This window comes from Alligator sinensis, unplaced genomic scaffold, assembly GCF_000455745.1.
Source record: "Alligator sinensis unplaced genomic scaffold, ASM45574v1 scaffold471_2, whole genome shotgun sequence".
NCBI classification, from domain to species: Eukaryota; Metazoa; Chordata; order Crocodylia; family Alligatoridae; genus Alligator; species Alligator sinensis.
Window position 1 is genome coordinate 1,751,854 of NW_005842143.1, and position 12,074 is coordinate 1,763,927.

The window sequence follows — 12,074 nt, forward strand, 5'->3', positions numbered from 1 at the left end:
TTCAGATTTATGAAATGGGCCACTTTTCAATCATCAAGTTTTTTAATATGTTCATATTTTAAATGTACATATTAATTATGCTGTACATGTACATTAATGGTTTAAACTTTATTCTTTTTGCAAAGCAAATGAATGGAATCAAAGCAACCATTCATGTTCAGTTTTGTGATTTATTTTTTTATCTGTCATTTCCCTGGGTTTGATGTAAACTTTTTTCAATTAGGAAACTTGTCTACAATGTTTTCAGAGAAGCATAGAAAATTAGGGTTGAAAGGGACCTCAGGAAGTCATGTAGTTCAATCCCCTGCAGTCTCCACAGCACCAAGCCAGGACCTTGGTGGAAGCCTTGGTAATGAGCAGTCCTGCCTGGACAGACACCTCACAGGTACGACCAGAGGATGAGCTGACAGTTGCTGTGCCTCTGGCATTGTGACACCCTCCAGCCATTTTTCTGGGTCTCTTAACACACTGCTTCTCTCTTCTTGCTCCTCTTATCAAGCAGACCTTCCCTAGCAAACTCTTCTGTAAGCTGACCTGTTCACTGGTCCTTGGTCCTGAAAGATTCTCTTTTCTCTGCTAACCTACTTCCTCTCACCAAGCTTACACCAAGGAAAGTGAGAGTTTCTGGGCAAACTGCCTAGTGAACTACCCCTCACCCCCTTGCCCCGGACTCTAGTTAAACAAGGGGTTTAAGTATTGGTCTAACTGCTGAGTTTTAGCTACTTACACTAAATATATGTAGGTCAGTTACTCTTAGAAATTAAAGAAAGAACTTTCCTTAAAGGCTCCCCTTCAAAAAAAGGGATGGCAAACTGACCTGTGAACTGCTTGTAAACTGCCCTGTTTGCTGCCCCTGTTTGCTTGCCATTTTAGAAAACCATGCAATGTTTTAGGACCAGCAGCATGAGACTTCCAGCATGCACCATCAGATTGCTGTCTTCTATGTTAAATAGAGCTTTCACTTCCTCCACTTTATAAATATGTGCTTATAGAACTGGTCAGCTTGCTCTCTAGTGTGACTTAGTGGCCTGTAGTTATTATCAACTAGTACCCCATAATGTGCACTATCTGCTAGGACATCAGTCCCTAAGTATTCAAGATAATTTGCTTTTGAGTTGTCAGTGCCTCGGAAGTAGGTAATGCTATTTCTGACATAGTATCACTCCCCCTCCCTCTCCATTTACCCACTCAATCCTTCCTAACTTTCCAATCATGCAGATCTTCCCACCAGGTTTCAATAATACCAATGAGCTTAAATTTATACTCATAAATGAGCAATTCCATTTCTTCTTGTTTATGAGTTCGGATCCTAGCATTGATGTGTAGGCAATTAAACAATTTCTTCTCTTCATGTCCCTTGATGCCCTGATTAATTTTGTTCTCAACATCTTGCTTTGGTTATAAATGAATACTCATTTGTTTCTTTCTCACTCTATCCCTTTGTTATTAGTTTAACATCTTCCTGACTAGCTTCCTATCTCTAGGAGAGTGGTTCTACTTCTTTTGACATAGCACACTGTCCCCAACATGTGGGTAGACCAGCTTTCTTATAATTAAAATGTTACCTTTTCCAGCCTCATAACATCTCCATGCACAGGAAGTCTTGGGCTCAAGAAATATAAGCTACTATTCACTTGGGGGTGGCGGGGAGGCTGGAAGCGGGGCAGGGGTTAGAAGAGCAATGACTGCATATACATTGCATTATTTATCCATTTCAGCAATTTGACAAGGGCTCATTTTTTGTGCAATTGGGCCCCCCGAAAGCACTCTACAGCCATGACGTACACACACATACAGCTGCAGAGCACTTTTAAAATGGCCGATTGCACAAAAAAATGAACCCTTGTCAAATCAGGTATTAGCTGAAGGCACTATAAAGCAGAGCACCTTAGAGAACTTGTGTTCCCTTGAGGGTTATGTTTGTGTGCCTTTGTGGGGCTGTCAGCAGGGAAGGAAGGGAGAGGAAGCAGCACAGAGCTTCCAGGTGGGTTTTGCCTGGCCAGAGCTGGATGGAGATACGAGGTGGAATGGAGCTCACTCATCTTGCAGCCCCCCCCAGCTACCCTGGCTGGTGTATAACGGGGATCCAGGCTGGGCCTGTAAGGCAAGGAGGGGCTCCTTTCCCCTACCCCTCACCCAGGCTTGTTGACAGCAGCAGCTGCCAACTCAGCTTTGCTATGGTGGGAGCTACAAGGTTGGGGGGCAGGGAACCAGGTGGAATGGTGCTCCCTCTCCCTTGGGCCTAGCCCATATCTGCCAGTACCCCAGCCAGGGTAGCTGGGGGCTGGGGAGCATGAGGCAAGGGGTCTTTTGTTCTACCCCCTCCAGCTCTGGCCAGGCAAAGCCCAGTTGACAACTCCATGCTGTTTCTTCTCCCTCCCCTGCTGACAGCCCCCAGGATTGGGGTGAGGGGGGTGCAGGACTCAATCCCACCCCCCACCCAACAGGCAAACATCTTTTGGGTGGGGGGGGGAGTTAGAGCATGGCCCCTAAACATCTGTAGGCACCCACAATCACTCCATATATTTTGCCCTGAGGTACTCTGAGTGAGTGGGCTCAATGTCAGTCATTCTTCACCCTCTCCCTTATTTTTCTACTCTTATTTCTCAATTCCTTCTTACTGCCTGCCTGTGCCCTCAGACAGCAGTGTAACTAGTGGGGGTAACCAAGGCACAAGTCCCAGACACTGAGTTAAAAGGCTGCAGCACTTGCAGTGCGGACAAGAGTCAGAGCCGACTCAAGGATTTGGCCACGGGATGGGGAGCAGGGCAGGGACCAGACTCATTCACTACAGCTCTGTAGTTTCAAATTGATCCCTACTACTCCCTGCCACAGCAGCACATGTACAATGGGAACGCAGCATGGAGCCAAGATCTTAAACCTCTCCTCACTTCACTGTTTTACCCCACACCTTTCTTCTCTCTGCACAGGTTATATTCCATCACTTGGAAAAAGGGAGTCTGCCACAAATCGGATCAAGGCTTCAGGGGCTGGGTCCCACCACCAATAAAGACAGAAACCAAGTGCCCACTGACTTCAGTAAGTGCAGGCTCAAGATGAGAAAAGGTAATGTGAGGAAACAAAGGCCAATAAAGTGGGCCTGGAAGCGTGTTAACAGACATCACTTAGTGTCTTTGATGGGTAAAAAGGAGGGTTCACTGATCCATTGACCTATGGACTTGCAGCAGAAAGGAAGCTATTCAATGATGCCCTGTTTCCCCCACTGAATTACTGCCCTCCAAGCAGGATTGGGACAGCCAACTGCTGCCTGCTCATGAGACCGTGAATCCCCTTTAAGTATTCGAACTCAGGGCTGGGGTTTTGTGACTGACTGTGGATCAAGTGTCTCCCCTCCTCTTATTGACAGGGCCAAAGCATCCATCCCCACCTCTGGGGCTGAGCAAGGGTAGGCCTAAACCTAGCAGGAGTGGCAAGTAACATAATGGAACATGAAGCAGCCTTGCAGAACCCAATCCCCTACCATCAGCCATGGCAGACACCTACAACACAAGGTTAAAAATGAGCATTAACTTTTTCCTACTGCAAACAATATGAGGATGAGAATGTTGCTCTGCTCCAGTCTTGCACGGTGGAGCAGAACAAATGAAACAGAACCCATGCATGCAGGCCAAGCATAGCAGCTGAAGGAGATATGGGGCATTTGGAGATAGGAGCTGGGGAAATTAACCTTCCTGGCTTCTCCCTCTCTTGTGTTAAAGAATCACATGGTAAGTTTAAAGCCAGCATGTTCATTACAGAAATGCTTGTGCAGGGCCATGCAGAGGTAGCCAAGTGAGCTTCTTAGCAAGGTAAATTAGCCTAGGGCTTCCAGTGCCTGCTTGTTTAGAATGGATGTGGGTACCCTTACATGGCTCTGCATTGTGCAGTGTAGACAAAGCCAAGATGTATGGGGAGCCAGTGGTGGTTTGGCTGGGAAGAACAGGCATCTCTCTCTGCTGTACAGTATGCCTGACAATTTGGTCTTGGGCAGTTGTGCTCATGCTTTTCCCACCACCCTCCCATGCAGCAGTGCTAAGAAAGGTGTGGAGTATACAAGGGTTGTGCAACTGGCAGTCCATGGGATGCAAGTGGTCTGTGGGCCCTGGCAGCATCTTTTCACACTGTCGCAAAGCTGGCCCCAAGGGATTTGGGGGGGAGGGCGGGTTGCACTGCCAGTGCTGCCTGCACAGTAAGGAATTAGATACCCTCACAGCATATGGCTCCCTCAGCATTCAATGGGGGCTGCACACCAGCACCGTGTGTGACTCCCAGCTGTGCTGAAGGTGGACAGCCCTTTGTACACTACTATTACTATGTATTATTAATACGTAATAACACTACGTATTATTATATTATATGCTGTGTGGAAGCAGAGGGAACAATTTCTGGCACAGCTCTAAGCCAAGACCTTCACTACCAGTTGGCCACTTGCTTGCATGTAGTTGTGGTTGAGCAAGGCCAACAGGGTTCTGGCACAAGAGGCATTATGACCCACATGGTGCATTATGCCAGCGATACAAATATGCCTATGAAACTCAGGATCTGCGGGATTTTGCAAGCTGCCTTCAGGCCTGCCCCTGGCATTGCCCATTCAGCACAGTCTGGATAGATATGAACACGCCTGCTGCACCTCCATCACGCCAGATAAGTCAGACAGTACACCCTCCCATTCCCAGACAAGCAAGCCCTGCGACTATCTTCCATCATCCCCTCCCTGGCAGAAGGTACAGAACCACCCACACCACTCACTCACAGAAACACCTGCTAGTGCTGTGGCTGCCTCTATATGCTCTCTGACTGTCTGGTTAGGTGGCAACTGTATCACTGATCCTGTGTTCTTATGTTGCTATACTGTGATCCAATGGGCTTCTTTTGCTAGCTGAATGCTCACTGTTGTTACTTCTTTCCAGGGCTACTGTCACGCAAGATGTACCACCACTAAGGGTTTTTTTCAAAGCAACCTGGAGTCATAAATAAATATATTCCAAACTTGGGAAAATACTGATTTAGGAGCCAGTTTTCAGCATTCCCAATGCACAGATTCCACAGAGAGATCAAGGAAGCTAGAGACTTTCAGATATTTTTAGCAAAATCAGCAGGGCAAAGGAGGTGGATGGAGAGCAGAAGGATGGAGAGCCCCTAAGAGTTGTACCTACACTGGTTGGTCTTACCAGTCTGGTCTCTACAGTCCCTTTACAGCCTGTTGCTTTGTTAACTCCTTTCAAGCAGCTGGTAGAGTTCAGAAGCTTCTCCAGGCATGGAGACAGCCGCTGGGGCTGGGATTCCTGAAGAACTGTCAGATGCTGGGAACTGAGCAGCCTTCCCAGGCCCATGAAAGAGCAGAGAAAACTGCTACGGAGACTCTGGAACTGCGGGAGCAAAGACAGCTCTCAAGGCACATCCCAGCAACAGTTTCAGTGCAAAGCAGCTTCTAAGCTCTGCAGGGACAACACTCTTCACCCTTTCACACTTGCTCTCTAGCTCCTGCTGTGGTTTATTGCCTCCCTGTAGTTGCACAAGCAAGTCTCCTGGGCCATGGTTCTCTCACATAGCCTGTATACATACCCACAAGCCTCTTCTCTCTCATCCATGTGCCCATTCATTCCTATTAATTTTTACATGAACAGGGATGTGGAGGGGTTGGGCAACTACACTGTATCCTCCAGCTTTTCTTTGACCCTATCTAAAATTCTTCTCTTGGAATATTAAACTTAAAGGCTGGTAAGGAGAAACAACACAAAAGACCCTCTAGAAGTTTAAATTCTTTTTTCTCCTTAAAATAAGGAAACCTGCAGATAAAATAAGAACTTGCTGAGCAAAGGATGATTCTAGAATTAAGTTATTCAAGAGAAAAAAGAAATATCCCGGAACCTTAACTTTGCCCCTTCTTTTATCACAGAAATCCCAGAGTGAAATCCACAGTCCATGACAATTTTTTTCTGTTTTCTCAATAGGACCCACATCTTGTGACCTCATTTTACCCTCCCATCTTGTACGCAGCAGTGTCAGAACATACTGTAGATAATGCTCCAACAATCCAATCGCTGACTCCCTTTTGAGTGTCCCTCTGCCTCTGACCCTCCACGCATGTACCATGACCTGTCCCATCTAATGACAACACTCCTACTAAAGTCAAGACACTACATCCTGTTCACATCTTATTCTCTATCACAAACCACCACTATTCAGTGTCAAGACTGGCAGGCAGAACCAATTCAAATTGCTCCTATCCTTTCCTCAACATTTCCCAAGTGTTAAATTAAATATTTTTCATCAAACGTCACATATGTTTTTTAGAAAACGACTGAGAAAATTCCTACCACCAGCTACAGAATTGGTCAGGTGGTTTTGACAAATTTTGAAGACATCTTTAAATAGAGTGACCATACATCCCCATTTACCTGGGACAGTCCAGGTTTTGAAAGCCAGTCCCAGCTGGTTGGGGAAAATTAAAATGACGCACAGAGCGCAGGGAGGCAAGAGCAGCACGGTGTGCCAGACAGTGGTGACTAGAAAATGGTATTTAGAGGTATTTTGCTTTTGGGAATTGGTTTGAAAATAAAGTAGAGATTGCATTAGAATAATGGTCCAGGGCAACGACAAAAGTTAATTGATTTCTAAAAGTCTGTTTGTGACAAAGTTTCCTTCAAGGCCCACTGTGTCTGATAGGCAGGTAGCAAGCGGACACAGGCTGGGAAACTGAAGACATGTACCACACTGTTCCATAACAGAGATAAGGGGCTGTGCAGCATTAGTGCCAGATCACACTGCACACTGCAGAGACCCTGGGATTTCTGGCTTTGAACAACTGACCAAATCAAGGGGACACTGGAACAACCAAATTAGGATGTGTGCATGTAATGGGTTTGTGAAACAAAGTAATATGCTGACAGGACAGAACATGGACAGCATGATAACCACAGGGAAACCAATCAATGATACCCAAAGATGAAGAGTCATCACAGGAGGAAGAAGATACACGAGGAGGGATTTCAGAGTAGCAAAGGGTCCCCGAGAGCGGAACCTGAGGCCACCCTAGACACAGGGTATACCACCAGCCCATCTCACCCACTCCACTGGAGGGCAGGGGGGGTTGGGCCTCAGCCTTTGACATCAAGGCTGCAAGTATCTGACATTCAGAGCAAGAACCTCAGAGCGAAGCTCATGTACTGGCCAGACATACCTTGACTCTGTGAACCTTGGGAGTGATATATGTAGAATTGTTTGCATTATTCTTATCTGCTATTACTGTATCAATAAAATTTGCCTATTATCGAATGGAAGGTTGTGGTTGGGCTGATGGGTAGAGTCTGCTCAGAACAAGGTATCTGGGTCATAAATCCAGTGCCAATATGCAGGTCCGCCTCCTTGCTGGACTGTGCCCGTGCCCCTGTCACTACCTGCAGCAGTGTCTAGGGTTTTCATATGTCTGGGTTTTTCCGGACATGTTCTCCTATCTCTGTCTGGGTGGGTTTTTCAAACGTCCGGGATTTTGTTTTGCTCCACTGGTGGGAACAGAGGGAGAGGTGATTGTAAGCAGGGAGCTGCAGGCTGGTAAGTCTGGGTTGGGGGACTGGGACTGGGGCTGGAGCAGGGCAGAGGGGCATTGCCTGCCCCCTCCAGTGGGAAAAGGGGCCAGTGGGGGCCTTTTGAGGGCTATGGCTGGCCTGGCAGCACAGGAGTCATTGCCTGTGCTTGCAGGGGCGGAGCAGCTAGGAGATGCTGTAGAGGAGTGGGAGAGGTGGGCCATGGTCAGGCCTCCTAGTGTGGCACAGCAGCCCCAGCCCAAGATGGAGGGTGTCACAAGCCTCCCCTCCTGCTCCCTCCAGCCCATGCTGGGGCTGGACTCACTCCAAGCACCACACTCTAGCCTGGTCAGGATGGGGGCAGCTGGGGCCACTTTGGCAGGACTGGGGGGGAGCAGGGTACTACAGTTTGGGAGTGAGGGGCACTGGCAGGGCTGAGGTCTGTGGGTCATGAGTGAGGGACAACAGCATGGCTGGTGGGACCGAGGGGCATAAGAATGGGCAAGGGCAGGTCACTGTTATATCACTGCTCCTCCCCCCCAAGTCATATCCCTCCCCCCACCCACATGATAGGGGTGCTCTTTTTTGGAACTGAAAATATGGTAACCCTACTCCCCATCCCTGACAGATGTCCTTTTTTTCAAACTAGAAATATGGTAACCCTAGCAGTGTCACTGACTTGGGGGGGGGGGGTGGAACCGGTGTCCCAGATGTCCCTGTTGTCCCAGATTTCCTTATGGTTACCCTATATTTAAACAGCAGCATGATCAGAAACAAAGGAAGGAGGGAGAAGCATTTTTGATGCCTTCTAATATCCTGTAGAAGAAGCTCTCTTGGGATGTAGAGGGCCTGTTTAAGTCTCTGCTCTGAATCAGGAAGAGAGGGGATTGAAAATGCACAAGTACCCTCACCACTTAGACAAAGAGCAGGTAACCCATCTCTGTCTCTGCTAAATGACTCCAAAGACATCTTGTGAACTTAGTGCCACCCCCCCACAATTAACTTATTTTTACTTAGAAATGTCAAAATGAATTATCTTGCCATCTCCACAATTTTTCTTTCACTTTTTATTTTGGCCAAAACTTGGCCCATTGCAGGTGGCTTTGGCTGCCTGACAACTGGGTTTGTCAGTTAATGAATGAAATTGGTCGGTGCTTCAGTGCCATGGCCTGGCAGAGCACAGAGAGCAGAGTTCCTGCTGGTGCAGGAATGTTCTCTTTGGGTTGCCACATGTTTTCTTGGGGCTTACTTCAAAGGAGTTGTTCTAAGGTTTTTTTTCCTGAGTTGACAGATTGTAAAGCTTAGCTGTTTTCTGCTAAGGCTTTTTGACAAAGAAGCTCTTTTCACATAGTGTCCAAGCACTGTGCAATCTGATGTCCTCATCCTCACCACAATCCTGTAAGGTCAAGCAATGTAATAACCCCCACTTTAGAGCAGCAAAGTTTACATGTGGTGGAGCAGGAATTCCCACTGGGCTCCCAGACCCCAAGATGCTACCTTCATCCTTAGACCATTTTCCTCCCAAACCTGGTCCCACAATCCATCTAGACATGGTACTTCCCATAGAATCAGGGGAGGCTTCCCACCACGCCAGGTTTGCAGGCTGAGTCCATGAGGGTATATCTACAACAGGTGGGATTTTCAAAAGCATTCAGCCTTCGTGCAGCTCTACTCCCAAGGAAGTAAATGGGAATTTTTCCATAGGAACAACATTAGATCAATGCTGAGTGCTTTTGAAAATCCCATCCATCTGTCTCCTAAGACACAAAAACTGTATATGTACAGCCTGCCAGAACCGGTGACAAATTCCATTGATTCCAAGCTTGTGTGCTTATGTACGCAAAGTCAAAACGCAGAGAGGAGATAAAGAATTTCTGATCATTTCCAGTACTATTTAAGCAAGAAAAAAAATCCTCTGCAGAAAAATCATCTTGCCATCTTTAAAACCCCTGCTTCTGTGAATGCCAAATCATTAGTTAAAGGAAAAACTCAAATAGCTGATTGCCAATGTACTTCCTTTAAAAAGAACAACACTAGCTGAGTTCTCTTGCCACTGCATTCATATTTAACATTTATTTTAGCAGCTAGTTATTTTAGCAGCCAAAAAGTAAAATATGTTATATGAGCTCCCTTTTTCCTGGTCTGAACAGAAGCATAAGACTCAGAGGCAACATGGAAACCTCCCATACTGCAGTCAAACACAGCGCTTCCAAAATGCCACAAGGCACTAACTGTGAAAGCAGGTAATGATGAACAAGAAGGAGTGTGAAGACAGCCTGTTACATCTGCTGTACATTCGGCCAAAAGGACATCCACGCAGCTGGTTTATATGAAAGTAATTGTGTAGTGGCAGCTTTAGAGAAAGTTACAGGTGTCCCAGATAAATTCTATGCAGGTAATGGTGGTCCCACCTGCATTCCTCCTGCTGTTTTCTTGGGGGGAGAGGGAGCATGCTCTATTTCCTGTCCCGAACTGCTGTGTGTAATATTGTGTTGAACAGCAGCTGTGCTTCATCCCAGAGAGGGTTGCAGTGCACATCACTTGGCAGTACTGCGACCCCTGTAGATGAGCCTCAGCTCAGCTTCAACGATGCAGCTATGACCTGTGCCTCTGAGAGAGTCCGCCAGTCTGCTTGTCAAGTGCACTGGGATTGTTAGGTAAAAGACACTAAATAAGTACTGACAGATTAGAAAGGACAAAGGGTGAGAGCTGTTGGCTCTGTCTGACGTCACCAAGAGCTGAGGGCACCTGGCATTTCATACAATCGGGCTCTAGGGAGCATTTGTACACCCGAGTTAGAATACAAGAGAGAAGCTGACAGAGGCAGTAATACACAGTGAAGCCCAGACAAAAACTGCATCAACCTACACTGGGTGCCATCAAGAAATAAATGCTTATCCCACTGCAGTCTGGGCCTGTGCTGTGGGCCATAGGAATCCTTTAGGTGGAGGATGGCAAATGCTACAGGTGAAGTTTTACTTCTGTTGTTTGACACTGAAGGACCAAGTTCTCCCTTCCAATCTGGGGCCCTGCACAGAGAGTGTGGAAATGGCTCTTGAAGGTACTCTGCAGTGGAGGGAGTTTCCCAAACTGGTGAGCTGCTGCCAGAATAACACTTCTCTTTCCCCTACCCCTAGTCACTTCTCCAGGCGGTCACAGAATGACACATCAGGAAATGGGGCTGCACAGCCGTACCACCCTGTACTATGGCACATCTAGCTTCATGGAGGAGTTGTTACAGGCTCCTCATTTACACCTGAGTCTAGCAGGCCCTTGTAATAACAGCAAAATTAAGTTGTCCTTAGCCTTCTCTTTCCAAGTTTCTGTGTTTAGCACAGCACTGGGTCCAATTCTCTGTTCTACACAAGTTTCTAAATGGTACTTGCTGCAGTATATGGTATTCAAATCCTATTTCTTTCTGTCAGTAACAGAGCCTTGGAATTTCCTCCATTTCTCCAGCACTACCCTCCCAATCCTACAGTCCCTCTTGTGAGTATTAACCAAGATTCATCACAAATGAGAAAATTACCTTTAGATTCACTGTAGTGCCTGCATCTTTCCAGTATGGCTGAGCCTGGTTACAATATTTTAAAAGTCTGAGGAAAAGTTTACAAATAATGCACACCATATCTACACTAATGTTTTGGGTTGCCCTTGAAGCTGCCCGCAAGCCTATAATCGCTGACCATCTACACTGAAAGCCCCAAGATTTGACCCCTGGCAGCAGATCAGCCTGACCCTACAATTTCTGAAAAGCATCAGGGCCCCTGCTCAGGCCTCCTCCTCACCTGCCTCTGCCACAGACTTCAAAACTCACCTGCAAGCACATTAATCCTCCAGCAATTAAATCCTTCAGCAATAATCCACAACTACCAGGTCCTGACTTCCAGGCCTTCTGCACCCCACTTCCTGTCCTTATTCACTTGTAATGAATTGCCTTACCTGTTTGAAATCAGAGCAAAGCAAAGCAAGTACGTAGTTAGTGCCCAATTCCTAGAAGGGCTCTTTTCAAGCACCGTGGACAGCCTTTGGTGCAGACACAAAGTATGATGCGGAGATGGAGGGCAGTCCTGTGAGATGATCCTCAGTGTCAGTGTAGACCCACCCACAGTGAACCTTGGCAGTACAACAACTAGTCATGCTCTAGCAAAGAGCTTTCATAGATGTTTCATAGATGTAGGGTCGGAAGGGACCTAAGTAGATCATCAAGTCCGACACCCCCATTGTTTTATTCCACAACAATGCTGTGTGGTGACCAACCTCATCTCCCCTTAACACATGCAACTCAGTTTGCCCTCTGCTATGACCCCACACAGCAGTGCAGCTCCTTCTGCTACTCTTAGCCAGGTATGTTTAGTTACAGTCCACTGTGTGAAACCACTCACTCTTAATCTCACTGGCAATTACTTGCACAGTTGCTCTAGGCCAAAGGCAAACCCATCAAAGCTTCCTTGAGAGTCTTGCCATTCCAAAGCCCTGGAAACACTGGCTTTATTGTGATCCACAAACAGGACTCCAGAGAGGTGAGGAACTCAAGTGCCCCTTGCC